The sequence below is a fragment of the Zootoca vivipara genome, chromosome 5, assembly GCF_965207765.1.
Source record: "Zootoca vivipara chromosome 5, rZooViv2.hap1.1, whole genome shotgun sequence".
In the NCBI taxonomy this organism is placed as follows: Eukaryota; Metazoa; Chordata; class Lepidosauria; order Squamata; family Lacertidae; genus Zootoca; species Zootoca vivipara.
This window is the reverse complement of record NC_142588.1, coordinates 65,711,759-65,732,953: the sequence shown is the minus strand read 5'-3', so window position 1 is coordinate 65,732,953 and position 21,195 is coordinate 65,711,759. Positions and strand designations below refer to the sequence as shown.

The 21,195-nt window shown below is 41.8% G+C and overlaps 1 protein-coding gene across 3 annotated transcripts in view; it reads right to left on the bottom strand.

Moving 5' to 3' along the window:
• Nucleotides 1-20,160, bottom strand: part of PXYLP1 (2-phosphoxylose phosphatase 1) — a 62,967-nt gene extending 42,807 nt beyond the window's left edge. The window contains exon 1 of one of the 3 annotated variants that reach the window (XM_035133174.3): nt 19,898-20,160. The gene's annotated coding sequence lies outside the window, so the exon portion shown is untranslated. Of the gene's footprint in view, nt 1-16,776; nt 16,826-19,897 lie in introns of those variants that run through there. The other 2 variants (XM_088670822.1, XM_088670823.1) reach the window with 2 other exon arrangements.
• Between the last annotated feature and the right edge of the window lie 1,035 nt (nt 20,161-21,195).

The window sequence follows — 21,195 nt, the reverse complement described above, 5'->3', positions numbered from 1 at the left end:
CACCAGGAGCAGCAAAAAGAACACAGAAGCCATGATTTTCCAACTGAGTGGCTACATGCATACTCATTCTTGCTAAGAAATAATCTGGTTCAGCATTATGTGCGAAACAGCTATTATATTCTTCAAGAGGATGAGTCTTAATCAATAATCACATCTGAATATTTTACCTTCAACATTAAAAAAGCAAATCTATAGATCGCTACTGAAGTTTACATAGAATAACTTCACAGATTGGAGCATGACATAATTGTAGCTATTTAGTTTGGGAAATAATTCTCAGAAATGCCATCAGTTATGCGCCTCTCACTATTACACAATATTTTACACTAATGGAAAGAAATATTCCTAATTATTCAAACCAAAACAAATCCATAAAGAGAGGTAGAACATAAAAATTGCAATTTTTCTTTAGCAGCCATTTTTAAAATGAAAAGGCAGTGAGGATTATGTAATAGCTTGAAAGGATTATTTAGTAATTGGATTCTTGCAAATACAGAGCTTCTAATCTTCCCCTCTCCAAGCCCTCCCTATTTCTTTTGTCAGCCACCGAATATACTTGTTAGTCATGCCTATGATCATGGAATTATGGTCAACGTGGCCTTTTACCCTACATCCCCACATCTACCGTAATATTCTGAATCTTCAATGTTCTTGCACACCAGCTTCAAGATCAGCATTCACTCTACATCAGTACAATTACCATTGACTCTTCCTGAGGCAGCCTCTCATATTGCCTGAAAAGCTGTTTCTGAACTCTGGGGGGAATCACTGTGCGTACATGGCGGAGGAGGAGGAATGGAATGGGTAGAAACTACTGACATACATGCTGTGCAAATGCAAAAGATGGATGGTTGAACCCAAGGCCGTCAAGTTTCATTGTTATTCTAAAACAGGTAAATAGTGATCTTCTGGTAGATCCCTGGATGTCTGTGATAGATCGCGGTAGATCTCCCTCTCCCCCCCGAAAAAAGCTTTGGCTCTCCTAAATAAAGCTCAACAACGTTGCCTGTCAATAACAATGGGTAGATCACAGCCAGTATTTTTATAATGTGAGTAGATCACAGTGTCTTGGGAGCTGGATGTGCCTGTTCTAAAGCTTTCAATTCTCCTGCTATCTCCCTTCAACATCACTAGATAAATCACTTGGCCATTATACTATTGTTTCATTGTACAACTAAGAATCATCCTGCCCCTATGAAAAAAAGGAGAGAGCCAAGAGTAGCACTGTTCTTTGACTGTAATGCTTCCAGCTTGAGTCTAGGTTGCATTTAAACACAGGCGTAGCTGTGTTTAATTTAGACCCTCCTAGATTACAGCTGTAACTTTCATGCTACTTGTATGATTTAATGGCGAGACCAAGTAACTGAGACAAAACAAGAAAAAAGGTAGGGCAGTAATGTGAAATTGTGAGGTGGTCACACTCACCACTGGTATATGGTCCCAGAAAGTTGGCCAAGGGTGAATGTGACTCTCAGTCCAAAGGAGGTTAACCACTCTTGTCATACAAAGTTAGTGCAAAGACTTTTATTTATTTATTAAGATTTCACCTCTGGCAAAATCGTTTGTTTATGGAGTCCCAAGTATTGGGAAAAGATAGAATGCAAACATACGAAAGAAAAAGACAATTGATCATTTGTATTAACTCTTTAATCATGTCATTCACTTGTTTTTCAATTACAAATTGCAGTGCTGGAAGTGAGCAGCAAAGTGTTCAGGGGAAGTGTTGGAGAGATTTAGAACAGAGATTATGCCTTGCTTTCCTCTGCTTAAAAGCAAAGTGCTGAGCATTTCTTTGAAAAACAAGAAGTTCTTGACCTGCACAAAGCCCAAAGATAAGAATAACAGCTGCATCATTACAAAACATGGAACTTTATTTTAAAGAAAATATCCTTTCTCTGCACTCCTTGTAAAAGACCACTTTTTAAAAAATTCCCACTATCTCCTGTTATGGGGAAAACATTTTTATTAAATCAAAAATATTTCACAAACTTCTAAGTACCACCTTAAAGCTCTTGGTGAGATTGCAAATATTCTAATGGCTTAGGACATAGTGTTTGTTATGATTCTGATGCAAAGTACTTGAGGACTATTTTGCCCTGAGAATCACACGCTAAAGTCATTGTGTATATGTTCCACTTGTGGGAATCTCATAGGCATATAGTCAGCCACTGTGGGAAGAAGGACTCTGGACTAGCTAGACCTTTGGACTGACCAATCAGGACAGTTTTTATGCAATCATGTTGTTCTGAACTAAAAAGGATTACATGCTATGTTCAATATCTACTGGAGTTAAATTCCTTGCATGTTCTCAGGCAAAGAGAGGGACTGAGATCCTTTATTTCATAGTGTTCACATGCTTTGGCTTCCCTGCAGTTCCACTCCAGGGTAGCTCAAAGAATATTACAAACTTGTGGTGTCATGTTATTCTTAATGCCTTGCATTTTCTGTTTTATCACACACATCTTAAAAGCACAACCTACAGTAGATAGAATTTTACACACATACACACACACACACACAAACACCACATGTTGAACACTGTTTTGAACAGGCATGCCAATAAGGGAACAAAATGCAAGTGGTTTACATAAAATATTGTAAAATATTTATGGGAAAGTACCAATTAAAAACAAATTTTAAAAAAACAAGTATACCTAATAAAACCCTATGTCTGGGTAGTTTTAGCAGACATTAAACAAGTATAGTGAGGATGCCAGCCTGATTGTAATAGGAAGGGTGTTCCAGAGAATATGTCCTGCCAGACTAAAATATTAATTACTGGCAGATGTGGAATTAACACTATTTGGCACTTGCAGAAGTGTAAGTTATGCAGATCAAATTGGTTAAATGGACATGAATATGAAAAGGTAAACTGGCCTGGAGCTACTGAGGGCTTTATATACCATCAGGAACACCTTATCTGTAGTATTTATATGCCACTTTTCAAACCAGGCATCTCAAAACGGTTTACATAATGTTTATGAAAAAAAACCTAACAATCTATAACGAGTTGTGATACAATAAACACAGGATAGCAGAACAGAAAGGAAACGACAGGTCAGAGTCATAACACAGAATAACAACTACAATAAAGGAATAATTCTCTCATCCCTGGTTATGTCACAACAGGTAGGTATTAATAGTAGTTCTCTGATGATCACTCATAGCTGAGTAAGATTGTCTTCCATGGACACAGTCTTAACAGTGAGTCCATGCGTGTGGAGGCCAATTCTGGATCCACACGTCCTTCCACAGTGGGGACATTGGTTTCCGGGTGGGAGTTGATCACAGTGAGGGTTTGCCAAATGTGCCTTCCTCTTAGCATGTTTCTCCCTTTCATCCTGAGTTTGAGCATTAATAGGTAGGACAAAGCAAAAAGAACCATTTTTCTCCAAATTGGCATGCAACTGAAGGCCTCCCTTAGATATTTGCTCTCAGTTGCCTGCACTCAGGTCTCTGTGTTCATTGCCTTATGACTGCTCTTCGGTCAAGTTCTTCAAGTATCGTTTCTCCTTTCCTCTAGACAAGATTGTTCTTCAGTATCCTTGTGGTGACAATATGTGGGAAGGTTGGACCACCCAACGTGAAACAACTACAAGCTGAATGTTTGGCAACTTAATGCAAACTTCTCTCTCCTCCGCTCAGGGCAAGTTAGTTCCTCAGAGATACACCGTCAGCAAGGAGATATGACTGAGATACTCTTCAGGTTCTGTGCAGAACAGCAATAGCCATCATATCACCTTAAGCTAACAAGAGGTGCTGCTAGCCACCAAGGCCATATGGGTCTCCGGTGGTAAAGCAAGATCCAGAAGCATCTCCAGACTGCAAGTAATTAGCCAATTTCTCATCCACAGCACCTCCGTCTTGTCAAGATTCAAGGTCAGTTTATTCTTCCTCAGCCAGCACACCACTACCGGTACATTCAGGAACCGATCTAGGATCCACGCAATCTCGGCTATTTTACATGTTCCAGAGAAATATTGTTGAGTGTTGTCAGCATATGTATGGCACCGTACTTCCATATCACACTCCCAACAGTTTCATATATTCAACTGCACTGGGGATTAAATAGTGTCATGTGGCACTTCACAGCATAAATGCCAAGGGGCCAAAAAGCACTCTCCAATGTAGGCCATCAGCTAATTAATGGCCTTTGGGAATAACTTAACATATGCAATTAGATAGCAAGGTACTATTTAGGAGCATAGGAAATTATAGAGGCAGAGAAAATGATGAGGTAAAGGAGTTTATTCAGGCTTTTTTTTAAAAAAAACCACGCACACAAACACTTTAAAATACATGTTCTATGCACAATGAAGAAGGGATGTGTGGCAAGCCTAGATGACTTGATCACATAATCTGCATTTCTGGGAAATCTGTCCTGACATTACATTATTTCCTCCTGCTACCATTTTCAGTCTTTGCTTTCTATTGTGCTATTCTTTGGACACTGTACCAGTATCTACAAAAAAGGCATGCACAGGTTGATAAAAGCTACAGCTTTTATTCAAGGTAATAATACAAAATTGTTCTTGCACTAGAAATCAGTTGTCAAGGAAACTCCTGAAAGCATTTCCTAGACCAATCTGTATAGCAAGGGATGACATTCCCATTATATCCATTCCTCCAGCTACTGCATGAGATATTTTGCTACCAATCAATTGCTTTGCCACAGTTTAATGTGAATAGTAAAATACTGCATAATTGGAAGGGGAAATATCAGTCAAACAGCTATCAGCGTTTCTGAGTTTGGTCTTTAATGTGTGAGAAAGTGTGTATACTTTTTATGCTAGTATAAGTATAAGCCAAGTTAGCTACACTGGTCTATAAGAAAAAACTCCAAATGTCCACAGCCAAGCAGTATCTTTATTTGTTGTTGTTGTTTAGTGGTTTAGTCGTGTCCAACTCTTCGTGACCCCATGGACCAGAGCACACCAGACACTCCTGTCTTCCACTGCCTCCCACAGTTTGGTCAGACTCATGTTGGTGGCTTTGAGAACACTATCCAACCATATTGTCCTCTGTTGTCCCCTTCTCCTTGTGCCCTCAATCTTTCCCAACATCAGGGTCTTTTCCAGGGAGTCTTCGCTTCTTATGAGGTGGTCAAAGTATCCACTTCTAACTGTAGCGTCTTGTCTCACAGAGAGATTTCTCAGGAGACAGATGAGGTGATCAAGCACTCCCATTTCTTTAAGAACTTGCCATAGTTTGCTGTGGTCGACACAGTCAAAGGCTTTTGCGTAGTCAATGAAGCAGAAGTAGATGTTTTTCTGGAACTCTCTAGCTTTCTCCATAATCCAGCACATGTTTGCAATTTGGTCTCTGGTTCCTCTTTATTAGGACCAACCAAAAAGACACAAAAACGTGGTAAGCTTTTACGTTCTCCAGAATTCTTCAGCAGGCCAAATATTACACAAAGCAGGGAATACTGGGATGAGGGAAAACAAAGAAATAAGTACTGTAGGGTGTTGCATCCATGAGGTCAGCTTGTACACTCACTTCCCAAATGGAGAGTGAAAGGAGGTGCTTCCATATTTGGCTGCACACCTAGGATTCTGAGATAAAGCAGCAATTACTACTTAACTGGTTTAACTCCTGGCTTTGCCGTGATAACAGACTACCCCGTTTCTGCTTACTTCTGCTCTCTGCCTGTGTGTTTTGTTTAAGGTATTGGTCACACCTGGATTACAAGCCCGACTTCATTTTGTTTAAAAAATGGATAAAGAAACCATTGTTTCCTTATCCCAAGATTCTAAATATTGCATACCTCAATATCTGTAGCACCTCAGAGGAACATGAGTCAACAATGTGATGCAGCAGCTAAAAAAGCCAATGCAATTCTGGGCTGCATCAATAGGAGTATAGCATGTAGATCAAGGGAAGTAATAGTACCACTGTATTCTGCTCTGGTCAGACCTCACCTGGAGTACTGTGTCCAGTTCTGGGCACCACAGTTCAAGAAGGATACTGACAAGCTGGAACGTGCCTAGAGGACCTTTCAGTTTCAATCAGACCTTACTGCCTGCACATACATCATTCCATGAAAGAAAACAGGGGGTATCCAAAGACCAAAATATGATCCATCAAACTGAAAAGAATGCTGCTAATAACTAACCTTGTACTGGAATTAGCAACAAAAAACCTCTGTAAATTTGATTTAAAACAGTAGACATTCTCCACCAATTCCAAAAGATCTAGAACAGAAAAAGGACCAACAAAATAGAGGCTGCAGATAAGTGTGGAAGCTACAGGACTCTGGAAAGTCTCTCCACTGACAGACACTAACTTTTACACTGAAAATCTGATTGATAGATACCCAATCACCTCATTAATAATAGTGGGTGATTTTAATGCTAGGGTGGGTATTGACAACGAACAATTAAGTAGCATTTTCAATTGGAATACCATCGGCGGTATTGCACATTCAATGAAAATAGGAAGACTCTCTAGAGACAAGGTTATGAATAGGGAAGGCATATGCTTGCTCGAGCTGTGTAATAAGTTTAGCTTACAAATTGTGAATAGTTCAATAGATGGGGACAGAAATGGGGAATTTACATATTCCCCGTCCCCCAAAGATGTAATGCCATCAACTATATGCTGGTCCCTTGCGATTCTGTAAATCTGACAGTGGAGCTTAGAGTTGGGGCGCGTATGAAAAGCGATCACCAACCATTGTTGATGTCTATAAATTTAAACTTTGATTTATAAATAACTAATCGTAATAATACATTTTTTTTGTCAACATGAGCATATGACCCAACTAAAATGGTCCCAGGAAATGAGTGTAGCAGTGGGGCAAAAACTTACAGTTGATTTTAGAAACCTGGTACTCTTTAATCTAAAGAACATCAATTCTCGTAGTGACATTCTGGAAGTCTATAGTGAAATCTTCAAAACGTTTGATGAGCTTAATACTCCACCAAAAGTCAGGGCACTTAAAAACAGAACTAGTCCCTGGTTCAACAATGAATGTCTTCAACTTAAAAGAAAATTACACCAAATTGTCAAAGATAACCATACCAAACTAGAACCTTCCTACTTTGATGAAAAAAGAAAATATCACCTTGTTCTGGCTAAAAAGAAAAATATGCCACCCCAAAATGGTCCCAATTACTTGACTCCATCCAAAACAAAAATAACAAAGTGTTTTGGTCGATAGTACAGTAGTACCTCAGTTCTCAAATGGAATCAGTTCTGCAAGCCTGTTCAGCTTCCAAAACGTTCAGAAACTGAGGTGCAGCTTCCCATTGGTTGCAATAGCTTCTTGCACTCAGCAGAAGTTGCGTCATACATTTGGGTTCCGAAAAATGTTCGAAAACGGAAGCATTTACTTCTGGGGTTTGGGGGTTCGAAAATAAAAACGTACAACAACGGAGGCGTTCAAGAACCGAGGTATCCCTGTATATGGAGGTCTGAAAGCTAGTGACCAATCAGCTATTCCATCAATTGCAGAATCAAAATGATCTCAGTATTTCATTTCCATATTTAACGATCTGCGTAGTAAATTGATTGGAAAGGAGACCAACAATAACAAATTAGATAAACTAAAGGAGTGGCCAAGAGGAGCAAATTACACAGATAATTAATAGTTTCAAACTGGGCAAGATGCCAGGGCCGGGTGGTCTACCAATAGAATTATTTAAGACATTCATAGATTGGTGGGCAGAACCCCTAGCTCAGCTATTTACTCTTATCGATAAATATGAAATCATTCCAAAAATATGGCTGAGATCAATAATTATTCCAATCTTCCAAAAAGGTGATCCGGGTGAACCAAATAACTACAGACCGATAAGTCTACTGTCAGTGATAGGGAAAATCTATGCTAAGCACCTTTTACTTAAATTACTTACCTGAATGAAAAATCTAAACTTACCAGGGAAAGAACAAATAGTTTTTTTCCAAAGGCTGCTCTAGCTTAGACCATTGTCTCATACTTACAAATTTGGTTGAAATATATAGACTTAAAAACCCATCCAAGATTTATATGCAGCTTTCATAGATTTTCATGGTGCCTTTGATTCAGTTGATTGTGTGATATTGTGGAAGAAGCTTGTAGAGTTAGGAATCGATCAACGCTTAATACAGAATTTATATTCCTTTAACATCTGCCAACGCAAACTCAATGCCAAAGTAACTGCAAGGGTGGCTGAGCTTTATCAGCTGAGTCTCTCAGAGTGGTGAAGGGCACTATTTAGTGGGAAGAAACTCCAATGAAAATCCTCGTTCTTACATGGCTGTTTATTTGTACATATTTTAAAATTTTATATATTGATGTTTTATGATGGCCTATATTTGCAATACCTAATAAAGGTTTGGCGAAGTAAGTGATTCAAATCAAAGTGTTGTTGTTTATTTGTTGTGATTTATTACTACATAAATTTTAAACGTATTTACTTATTGTAGTCCTACTGGAAGACTATACATGAACAAAAATTATTCATGTTTACTTCTATGATAGTTATGTAGTCAATGAAAAGTGCTGGTGTGAATCAATGCTGAAATCCTGCAAATAATTATCAGAATGTACTAGAGCAGGCATCCCCAAACTTCAGCCCTCCAGATGTTTTGGACTACAATTCCCATCTTCCCCGACCACTGGTCCTCTTAGCTAGGGATCATGGGAGTTGTAGGCCAAAACATCTGGAGGGCCGCAGTTTGGGGATGCCTGTACTAGAGTATGTCCCACTTAGCATCTCTTATTCGAATTTATAGAATCATAGAGGAACCATGAGGATCATCTCTAGTCCAACTCCCGGCAATTTCACCCAACTTGGGGCTCGGAAAGCACCGAACAAAAAACAGAACCAAAACCAAACCACAGTCCTCAACTGTAACTCCATACTTTTAAACTGGATAATGAAATAAGTAATAACAATAGACTGGCTATCAGTCATATCCCCCAAGAAAGTTGTGACCTAGAACTAGAAAAAAAGAAGGGTGATTGTTTTGTTTCTTGGTCTCTTCGCCCACATCATGGAAAATTCAGAGTCTGTTGAAAGGGATTTACAATATCACTATAACAAACTGTCATTTACAAATTCACAGTATCAACATGCATTGCAATAGGAAGAATACAAACCCTTTAATGTGTTTCTCTTCGCATGTCTCTGACACTGTTCAAAAAACTCAAAACTGCTTCTTTTAGCGCGCTCACTCACACACAAATGAACTTTTTCTCAGAACAAATAGATAACTTATTTGTTTAGAATGTTTATATGTGGGTTAAAGGTAAAGGAACCCCTGACCATTAGGTCCAGTCGTGACCGACTCTGGGGTTGCACGCTCATCTCGCATTATTGGCCGAGGGAGCCGGCGTATAGCTTCCAGGTCATGTGGCCAGCATGACAAAGCTGCTTATGGAGAACCAGAGCAGCACATGGAAACGCCGTTTACCTTCCCGCTGTAGCGGTCCCTATTTATCTACTTGCACTTTGACGTGCTTTCGAACTGCTAGATGGGCAGGAGCTGGGACCGAGCAACGGGAACTCACCCCATCACGGGGATTCGAACCGCCGACCTTCTGATCAGCAAGCCCTAGGCTCAGTGGTTTAACCACAGTGCCACCTGGGTCCCTATATGTGGGTTAGAATTCAAATTAAAAGCAATGGAATGTAATGGTGTGTGTGTGTGTGTGTGTGTGTGTTGTCAACATACACAGAGGAATAACCATGGAAAGCTAGTCATCTTTTCAGCACTGATTCATGTAGTCTGACAAATTACAGAAAATGGGAAACATGGCCAGACCCTACCAAGAAGTAGATACAGCAACCCTGTGGTAAAACTATTCACTGGCTACATGCAGGTATCATACATGGCTAGTCACTTTGGGGTGTTAATTTGTCAGTCTTGTATAATTAGAGATACGTAGTATGAAGTGCATCACCCATGCAGGATTGTACGTGCTGCTTATCAAAAACCCTTTACTGTACTTTAAAATTCCTTTTATAAGCAACTTCATGTCCCAGTGAGAGCACATAATGTGTTTTTATCTTCCGAACCGTCCGTATCTTGCCCAAGGGTGGCGAATATTCTGTCACTAAATTGGACAGGTGCAATTTCCTGTTTCAAATGATACCCGTAAGCCTGAAGAGAAGCAGCTTAAGTCGCTACTGCTTACTCTCTTCTATGGTTCTTGAGAAGGTCCAAGGCAAAATCCATACATGACAAACAGAAATCTTGTAAAACGAGACAGTACAGGTTATAATCAGAGATTATGCTTATAAATAGCAGTGAACTAGGGGCTAACACTTTGGTCAGTCAAAGTGAGTCCACACCATGTGTCCGGCTAAAATGTCCTTTTTAATGTTTATCATACTTATGTTAAGATTAAGCTGCATAGTTCTTAGGAAATTTGCATGTAGAAGACATGCTTTTTTAAAAAATAATAATCCAGCTTGCCAATTCTCCATTGCATTTGAAAAAATAAACCTTCTCTTTTACTTTTATCTGTGAGGGGGAAAGAATTAAGTATCACTGAGGATACTGTGTAACATCTAACAGTGTCTGTTCACTGGCACAAGTTAACAACTTCATTTTTTATTGTAGCTGTCTTTCAAGGTACTGCACTGGGACTGCTACTTTTATGCAAAGCCCATTAATAACCTGTCCAAACAACTATCCTTTTAAAAGCTTCAAATGATTCTGTACATTTTTAGGTTATAGCAACAAAGACCAAGAAACTAAATCATTGCAGAAGAAATGCACTTGTATAACTATTGCAGGAGGTCTCTTCAATTAAATTGGCAAGTCAGACTTTCCATGCTTTGATATTTAAGTCAGGATGACAATGTTAGGACCTATGTATGGTGAAGATACTACTGCAGGGACAAATTTCCATAATACAATTTCATATACCGTATTGGCCCAAATATAAGCCACACCTTTAAAATTGGAGGGGGGGGGAGAAAAAAAGCAAAAGTATCTGAATATAAAGGTAAAGGGGCCCCTGACCATCAGGTCCAGTCGTGTCCGACTCTGGGGTTGCAGCACTCTATAAGCCGCTCTATAGGCCGAGGGAGCCAGCGTTTGTCCGCAGACAGCTACTGGGTCATGTGGCCAGCATGACAAAGCTGCTTCTGGCGAACCAGAGCAGCACACGGAAACGCCGTTTATCTTCCCGCCAGAGCGGTCCCTATTTTATCTACTTGCACTTTGATGTGCTTTCGAACTGCTAGGTGGGCAGGATCTGGGACCGAGCAACGGGAGCTCACCCTGTTGCAGGGATTTGAACCGCTGACCTTCTGATCAGCAAGCCCAAGAGGCTCAGTGGTTTAACCCACAGCGCCACCTGGGTCTGAATATAAGTCGCTCCATTCCGCACTGCTCCTAGCTGCATACTTATGGGGGGGCGCACTGCATTGCCGGCAGCCTTTCCCCTTCCCCACTCTCTCCCATCCTGGCCTTGGGGAAGAGGATGGGGGAACTACACACAAGGCAGGTGTGTTTTGCCGTGCTCTTGGCGCTGTTTGCCCCAAGTCCCTGGCTGCATACCAAAAATAGTGGTTGATTATGTGGGCGGGGTGGGGAGAGGAAGAAGCGAGTCAGCCCTAAAAACTTGAAAGTGATGCCGTATTTGACTAGTTTGTCATTATGAAACAATCATTAACAGAGACTAGAGGTCAACAGTTTCCATAGGTGGCAGAGGAAAATGTCAAGCAGAAAGACACAAAGCACAGGACTATGGGTGAGTGATCTAAGTTATCAAAAGACTATAACAAAATCCTGCATTGTTTAATTTTCTAGACAAGCATAAATTAACAAGACCAATATCTACTATGATACATTCATTTAAATTGGCCTTCATATCAACTGATCAGACTTTTCCTCTCTCAACTATATCAAATACAAGTTCAGTGGATTATTAACAGTGTGGGTCGATTTGAATTGTCAACTTGTTTTCCACTTTGAAATTCGTGTATTTCCCAAATAAAGCAGGTATACTAACTCAACAGCAACAGTTTTACAACCGAACCTCATGCTGAGTACCATGCAACTCTATACTGAACCAGTCTTCTTACTGGGTGGATATCCTCCCACAATGACTTCTAAGTACTTCATTGGGGATGATTATTTATTTACTGGGAGGGGGAGGGCAGCTCACTGCTGAGTCGCAGCCCAAAAGATAGTGTCAAAAGATGCTGTTTTATTGCATCAACCTATGGGAGGAAAACATTGGTTACTGATCTACTATTCCTTGTTAAGTTCCCTACAATGGGCTAAGATGGTTTTGAACCTTGTTATAGTAATGAGTTTGGGCAGTAAATATAGACATTTCTCTGTTAAGGGGGGAGGTTTTTAGCGCAATAAAGAGGTGGTTATTGAAATTGAGCATATGATTACTCCTTTCCTTTTAATCTCTTCCATGTTTACCTTTTAGTTTGACTGAAAATTGCCCGTATCTTCAAGACACTGATACCACAAATTCCTAAATTCCCTGGAACCCAAGTGCTTGAAGACATGGCTTCTCCATATGTCCACCAACAAAAGCAAAGGCCCTCCTTACATTAATACCATGGATGTCTAGGAGGATGTGAACACAAAGGCTTTCTCTGGTGTCTCTGGAATTCCCAGGAGAGGCCAGACAATTTCTACCCTAGCTCTGTTCAGATAAAAAATTGAATACATTTTTATTTGTAAATGAACTTGGAAAGGGGCAGGTACAGTTAGCCACTGTATTTTTATAACTGTCATATTCATTAATTACTGCATATGGGATATGGTTTCATTTCATTTTATATTGTCAGTCACACTGGGCACCTTTGGGATGAGAAAGGGCAGAGTGTAAATTTTACATATAAACATCTCATAACGGGATGGAGAGGCCCATGAAAACTAAGTTCTCAACAATAAGGGCATGTGACACTGAAAAGTGAGGGGTGTCATCTGAGAGGAAGAGGGAAGAGAACATTAAAACCTATCAGCTCTTCCTGAATCCTACACAAAGAGTCAGGTGCCTGCTAACTTTGTGATAAAAGGTAAAGGGACCCCTGACCGTTAGGTCCAGTCGCGGACGACTCTGGGGTTGCAGCGCTCATCTCGCTTTATTGGCTGAGGGAGCCGGCGTACAGCTTCCGGGTCATGTGGCCAGCATGACAAAGCCACTTCTGGCGAACCAGAACAGCACACGGAAATGCCATTTACCTTCCCGCTGTAAAAGGTAAAGGTAAAGGGACCCCTGACCATCTGTGTTTGGCTCTTGCTTTTTCTAGATGATGCTACTATGGTAAGGAAGGTGATTTAGTCAAAGCCTCCATTTAAGAACTGGCAATTTCTGCCTTCCTAAAGGATCATATTATGAAACCCCTGCTTTGTTTAGTCTGCTAGACTCATATACTTGCCACCATCTAGTTTACCTTTCTAGTCAAGGTGATGAATGGACTAGTGGTGGTAGTTACATTGCTCCCTTCCCTTCCTGATTAAACAGACTACACACTTCAGTAATATTCACCTCCTAAGGTCACTGAGACTCTGCAGGGAGCAAAAAGGGGTCAGAAACAGCCTAGGGGAGGAAAAGAAGTTCACAAGCTACAGTGCAAAAATAATAATAATACCTATGATCTCAAATATAAAAGGCATGAACATTTACTGAGTGCACCTCACAAACCTGCAGCCCAATACTCATATGTTTGTTAAAAACCCTTTATTAATATCCTTCCTCTTTTTTGCTTCCTTTTTTCCATCAATCCAGATTAATAAATGTTGGTTATATAGCGCTATTTCTTTACTTTATTTCATTTACATTCCTAAGAACTGGAGTTGGTGCCAACAGCCACTTTATAAGCTCATCAGGGACTCAATGTCTCAGAATCTGGGAAACCCTGGGCTAAACTTTAACTTTAAGATGATTAAAGCACACAGTGCATTTTTGCTGAAACTTGTTCCAGCAACCATGACTACTGCAGATCCTGCTAGACAACTGTAACACAGAGATATGTTTGAAAGCTGTCCAGAAGCTGAAATTATTGCCTAGTCCTCATTTGCTGGTGCTTTGGCACTCATCCATGTAAACTTAAGTGTAGAACGCAGCACCATACAAAACTATCATAAAAAATAAACTCTGATTTTTTTTTTCCTTTTTCAGCCATTGCAGGCTAAAACTTTTACAACAGACAATGTAGGTTTGCATAAAATTAAATCTTCCTACCCTCAGGATTGCAGAACTAAACTCTTCACACATGCTTGCCTTACTAGTTTCCCCCAACTTCTGCTACAAGTAATTATGGTAGATTAGGAGGACCTCATGCGAAATAAGAGTATGAGAAATCAGTTAATCCAACTACAATGAGTGGAGATCTAAAGGGATATATAGATCTATCAAATCTCATGGGAATGGCATTTTTTCTTAGCTGAGCGGACAATGAGTGGTAATTAAAGAATATAGGCAGTTTAAACCACTCTGGGTACTGGAAGGCTCTGACACAGTGTAAATTTAGATATAAGAGATGTTTCTGTTTGGCTCTATATGCGACATGCAAGGATAGTAAGATCACATCATGAGAGGCGGCTTTTTCAGTGGTGGCCACCAACTGATGGAATGTTTCCCCAAGGTTAGTTCCCACATTGTGGTACCACATTTACACTTAAGTGTATTAAACAACTTTAAACTAAATCATTTTTAAAAAGAATTTTAATCACACATAGACTAGATATAAAATATGTAAAAAAAAAATCTGTTTTAGAACAAAATGATTTTATGGTGTAACAATTGACACACATAGTTCTAGTTACAGGTAGGTAGCCGTGTTGGTCTGAGTCGAAGCAAAATTTAAAAATTTTAAATTTTTTTAAAAAATTTAAAAAATGAAAGGTCTTCTGGGAGGAAGACCTTTCATTGCCTACAGACAGCCACCCAATCTTAAACAACTCCTCACCCACAATAATACAACCACCAGACTTAACATGGAAACTGGTACCAGAGCCTGCAATAAACCCAGATGCCAACTTTGCTGCCACATACACCCCGACAACATCATTACTGGCCCCAACAACATCCAACATACCATCTCAGGACTATTTAATTGCTCATCTTCTAACATTGTGTATGCCATCAAATGCCAATAGTGCCCTTCAGCTCTTTATATTGGACAAACAGGCCAAACCCTACGCCAAAGGATAAATGGACATAAATCTGACATCAGGAACCACAAGACAGAGAAACCAGTAGGAGAACACTTCAGTCTCCCAGGACATTCTATACAAGATCTCAAAGCAGCTGTTTTATTACAGAAAATTTTCAGGAACAGACTGGAAAGAGAAGTCGCTGAATTGGAACTCATTACCAAGCTTAAAACCATGGAGCCACCTGGGATGAATAAAGACATTGGATTCTTATCTCATTACGCATGATCAAGCTTTCTTTAGCGCCTCAGCCCTTGCTTTTTCCCCCCAGGACCAATTGCAGTCATCAGCAGTCGTTAACAGCCATCTACAGGTTTACCACTCCCATCAGCCCATCACCCATTCCCATCACCCCCACCCCCACCCTCTGAATATACATAAGGGTTTGGTGGATTCTGTTTCAGTGTATCTGACGAAGTGTGCATGCACACAAAAGCTCATACCAAAATAAAAAACTTAGCTGGTCTTTAAGGTGCTACTGAAGGAATTTTTTTATTTTGAATTGACATACACTTAGATTTAGAACATATAATAAGAGAGGCAAAAAATATCTGAGACAATTTTCTTCAGACTGTGCAGAATAGAAAAACACTAAAGTTAAACAGCTATTCTAACAAGCACCCTGCAATCCCATCCTATGTTTACACAGAGGTACACACATGGAGTTCAAGGGGACACCCTATTAGCTATTATTTTTTCAGAACAGCAGAAGAATAAAAATTCTGCTTAGACAACCCAGTTAGCCTAGTAATTCTCAAAGAATCATCCCAGTAAAGATCTGCATTAAAGAATCAAAATTAGTATCACAATATACCCAATATAATTACTGTAAAAGACCATTTAGATAAAAGATACACGTGATCTGATGCTCTGTGCTAGTCGTTTCAGCCACCTGCTTGAAAGATTTAATTTAACAAGATTTTACTTGACATCCTACTCGCATCCTCCCACTACAAATTCTGTCTCCTCTAATCCTCCTTTCATAAATGTCAAAACAGGACATCAGTTTTACAGCTGCTTTTGAGTCTGTGTCAACACATGCAGCAGAATGACGAGAAATTAGGTGATGCTATTTTTAGCAGTAGTAGTATTAATTGCAATTATTTGTCACTTACTACATGAAATACCTCAAGGTGCCTTACATCAGAGGATACATAAAATACTGAGTATACATCAAAAAGGAAGATCAGAGAGGGAAGAAACACCATGGTAGCAGCAAAACTGGACACCTTCATCTGCCTCAGCTGAAATAAAACATGTCTCTCCCGTATCGGTCTCTACAGCCACAATAGGCACTATAACTCTCCAATAATTTGACTATACTCCTTAAGGTGCACTCCTCTACTGTCTCCCAAGACAGACAGATGCCGCCAACATCAAAAAGATATAAAGGCACTGACTAAAGATGTTTGACCTGCAATAACCTAAGAAGGACAAATACTACCCCACTCTGCTAAAAGATAACCTTCCGAACATGCTAGGGTATCATCATAATGTACAGCATCAATTTAGAGCTAAATGCCTGGGTAAACAAGAGCATAAAAAGCTGATCAAGATGGTTAAAGTTCCACACAAACTAAATTAGCCCATCAGGCAGAAAAGTTCAAACCTAGACCATTTCCTACCCTCTTAGATTTGTATCTACGGTCATACCTTGTTTTGCGACCGGGATCCGTTCCGGAGCCCCAGCCGCTAGCTGAAAAATACACAGGGCAAAGTGTTGCGTCTGTGCGCGCGGTGCAGTTTGTGCTTCTGCGCATGCTGCAAACCCAGAAGTAACCCGTTCCGGTACTTCCAGGTTTGCCGTGGACGTTCACCGGAATGGACATTAGATGAGGCAGAAATTTGCGGAGGTATTACTGTACAGTGAACTTTCAAGCAGGACAGCCATTCTAGTACTTCATTCTGCTGTACAGTTGAATGCAACCCAAATTAAGAACTCTTTGAACATAGGAATCCAACATATAATGGGAAAATTTTATCCCTCTCCCCAATGTAATAGCTAGAGACTGATCTCCCAATTTCAGCTTTCTTGGTTATTTCATTTTTCCAATCTTAAATTCAGTTCTACACATTTCTGCAGCAATTTGCAGATTTAAAAAAATCCTCATGAAAATTTATCAGCATTTTAGTGTAACGTTCTCCTAAACTCATTGTCATGAAGTGTACAGATTTTGGCAAAGCATTCCACCTCCCAATATAATGCCAGTTTGTATTTTCACCTTTATAGGCCTTTTTATACACACTTTATCCAAGTAGGTGCACTTTTGTACAATTGCTTAGCTGGAGAATTAACAGCATTGCAAAATTTGTAGAAGCATGCATTTCAAGGGATTACTGTGTTTTGGTTAATATATTGTTTTGGAAAGAGCAATTTGATAGTTCTGCCTTTAAATGCAAACTGAATCTAATTTCTCATTAATCCTTGGTGCAAGCACCCTATATTCAAAGACCTTTTTATATGGCGCATACTCAAAATAGCATGCACACACAAACCCATGTAGTCTGAAGTGGTACATTCTAGAATTCTACCTCCATAGTCCCTGTCTATGTGTAGAATGGCTCTCAGAAGCACCACTTGGCTGTACAGTATTCTTGGCTGTACTGTATTCTACTCATATTAAAGGTAAAGGGACCCCTGACCAACCCCGTGACCGACTCTGGGGTTGCGCGCTCATCTCGCATTATTGGCCAAGGGAGCCGGCGTATAGCTTCCAGGTCATGTGGCCAGCATGACAAAGCCGCTTCTGGCAAACCAGAGCAGCACATGGAAACGCCGTTTACCTTCCCGCTGTAGCGGTACCTATTTATCTACTTGCATTTTGACGTGCTTTCGAACTGCTAGGTTGGCAGGAGCTGGGACCAAGCAACGGGAGCTCACCCCATCACAGGGATTCGAACCACCGACCTTCTGATCAGCAAGCCCTAGGCTCAGTGGTTTAACCACAGCGCCACCTGGGTCCAGCACAATATTCTTTATGAATATCTAATTCATTTTTTAAAAGTCCTTCATTACTACATCCACTTAGTCCATCGATTTCTTCCACAGAAGACAAATATGTATTTTCAAAGGTGAAGCAAAGTTTTAAACTAAAGTAGGTGTCTGGTTAGATAAAAGCACATGCAGTCTCTGTGTAGTTTTTTTCCCTAAAAGAGATCAAGACAGCTGTACTGCATAACTTCATTTCAAATGAACTATAGAAGAACTTAAATTAACACTTACAGAAGCTTTTGCAAGTCAACGTGATGCACTCATAGAATTAAAGAATTGTGGAGTTGAGACCCTGAGGGTCATCTAGTCCAACCTCCCATCCAATTTGAAACCATTACCAGACCCTGCTTAGCTTTGCAAATGTGCTAGCAGTTTTAGTGCCGTGCCATGGCATAAGTGGCTCTTGGGACAATTAAAATATGAAATAGCGGGAGCTTTAATTGATAGGTACAGCACCCCCTGGCAAAGGAAAATTATGTTAGGCTCAGATGTATTTGTTGTTTATAAAGGAAGAGGGGAAACTTGAGTTCTGTATTTGCTGTTTCCCCAGGGAAGGGAAAGAGGCATTAAATCACCAAGTTACCACAATACACTCGTTTGAATTATCGTATTATATATCAAACTGACAAAAGGGTATGGGCAATAGCAACCCTCACCCAGCTCTCTACATGAAGTCGCTTCCTTCTTTCTATACACAGCAAAAGATGTGCAGCAGATGGTCCTAAAAACTGCTCACTAACTACACTGCTGGCTCAGGAGAACAGGGAGCTGCAAAACCCAGGTGTAAGAAGCAAATCGTCCGGGGTGTTTTTTGGTTTTTTTTAAAGGGACAAAAGCGCTGCAGAGCTCAGCTGAGCTAAGGAAGGTGTGTGAGAGAAAGATAAAAGGATGCAAAGGAGGCTTGCCAAATACTGGTCCCCCGGGTTTGAAGCCCACCTTCTGCAAACTGATGCCGTGCCAAGAAACCAAACACAATCGTCCCACTACTGGAAAGCGAACAATGAACTGAAAACGAAAGCACCCTCCCGAGCCAATTCATAGCGAGCATCTTTAAAGGACACGTTGGCTAAAAGGAGGACCGAAAGTATCAACGGGGAGGCTGCGGGAGAGTTTAAAACTGGAGAGGAGGAGGCGAGAGGGGGGGGGGAAGCAGAGACTTTGGACAGGCATGGGAATCTCGCCACGCAGCGTTAAGGAAAGGTTAGGGCAGCATGGGGCAGGCAACGGGCTTCAACTGGTGGGGCTAGGCGACGGAGAAACGCCGCCGTAGCCCCCATCTCTCTCTCTCTCTCCCCGCCCCACAACCTGTAGGAAAGGATCCTAAAGGGGAACGGAGCAGGAGAGATTTGGAGAGCAAAGGATCCTGAGAAGTGGCCGGGGGGGGAGACAGGGACGGGAGTCCCTGCCTAGAAAGCGACGGGGAGGGATTGGGGAGGGGGTTGTAAATCAGTTTGGAAGCAGCCTGAGCAGCCAGCGAGAACTCCGAGCTTCATGAGCGAGAGGAGGAGGCGCTGCCGCCACGCCGGAGCCGAAGAGGAGCAGCGACGGTGCGCGTGGACGCGGGTGGGGTGGGTTGTTTTGGGGGGGGGGGTGCTGGGAGAAGCGCCGTTCCGCCTCTGGGCTGCTGGGGGGGGAGGCGCAGAAGAGACCTTGGGGAGGAGAAATTGGGAGGAGGTGACTGACAAGACCCCCTCCCCTTTCTTTCTCTGCGAGGAGCGAAAAGGGCTCCAAGGGGTGGGAATGGAGAGAACATGCAGCAGCAGCAGCGGCTCCAGCTCCTACCTGCCCAGCCAGCCCAGCCGGCGCAACCGTCTCTCTCTCTCAGCCCAGCCGCTCCTTCGCCCCTTCCTCGCTCTCTGCTGCCGCCGTCGCGGCGCGCGAACCAACTTGAGCCGACCGTGGCTCCGGCTCACTAGCTCGCTTTCTCTCTCGCTTTCTCGCTCGCTCTCCCTCCGCGCCGGAGCTCCGCCTCCCTCCTTTCATCCATTGGCCGCCCGGGAAGGCTTCCCCGGCAGCGCCACCTGCCGCCCGCCCGGCGCAACTGCGAGGACGGCGCGCGCGCCTGCGCTGTGAGAACACATCCTCCTCCCCCGCCCCCGCCCCCGCCCCCGCCCCCCCTTGCCGCTCTCCCGTCCGGCTTTCTCTTTCTCCCTCCTTTTCATCCCGGCCCGCTCCTGGGAGCGAGAGAAGAAAAAAACCTCTGGCTGGCGGTCGGGTGTTACGCGGTGACTGCTCCGCTCGGGCACACAGGTCCCTAAGCTAAGGTTCCTGGAGTAAGGGCGCGTCGCCCTAAGAGAGGCGGGTTTTCTTCTCAAAGACTTGCTTGGCTGCCCCGCAGTCTTCGCGCTGACGAAGCGGAGCCGTGGTAGAATCCATGGCTGTCAAGTTTCCTCTTTTCTCGCGAAGAAGCCTATTCAGCATAAGGGAATTTCCCTTTTAAAAAAGGGAGAACTTGACAGCTATGGTAGAATCGTAGAGGTGGAAGGGACCCCCGGGGGTCATCTAGTCCAACCCCCTGCAGTGCAGGAATATCCAGTACCACCCTGACTGGTGGCTAGCCAACCTCCGCTAAAAACAAACCTCCAGTGAAGAAGAGGTGAATTATAAATTGGTTGGTTGGTACACTCCACCATCTGCCCTGGCCGGACTCAAGTTGGCTTACAGAATACCAACATTGGAGGTAAAATATAGCCACCATGGCTAGTGGCCACTGATATCCTCATCCCCCATGAGCATAGCTGTCGAGTTTTCCCTTTTCTGGTGAGGAAGCCAATTCAGCATAAGGGAATTTCCATTTTTTTAAAAAGGGAGAACTTGACAGCTATGCCCATGAGAATGTCTAAACTGAAACTCTCTTAAACCACCCAAGCTGGCGAACATCACTACATCTTTAGAGCAATCTTTCCCATTGGTTTTTATTATTACTATTACTATTATTAATATTCTTATTAAATTTTTATTCACTTTTCTTTTTCTATCATTACATACATCTCATATCAATAATATTTATATTACAACACCTCTTCCCTCCCCTCCTGGGCTTCCCCCAACTTCCACTTCTCATTTGTTTCCCCTTATTT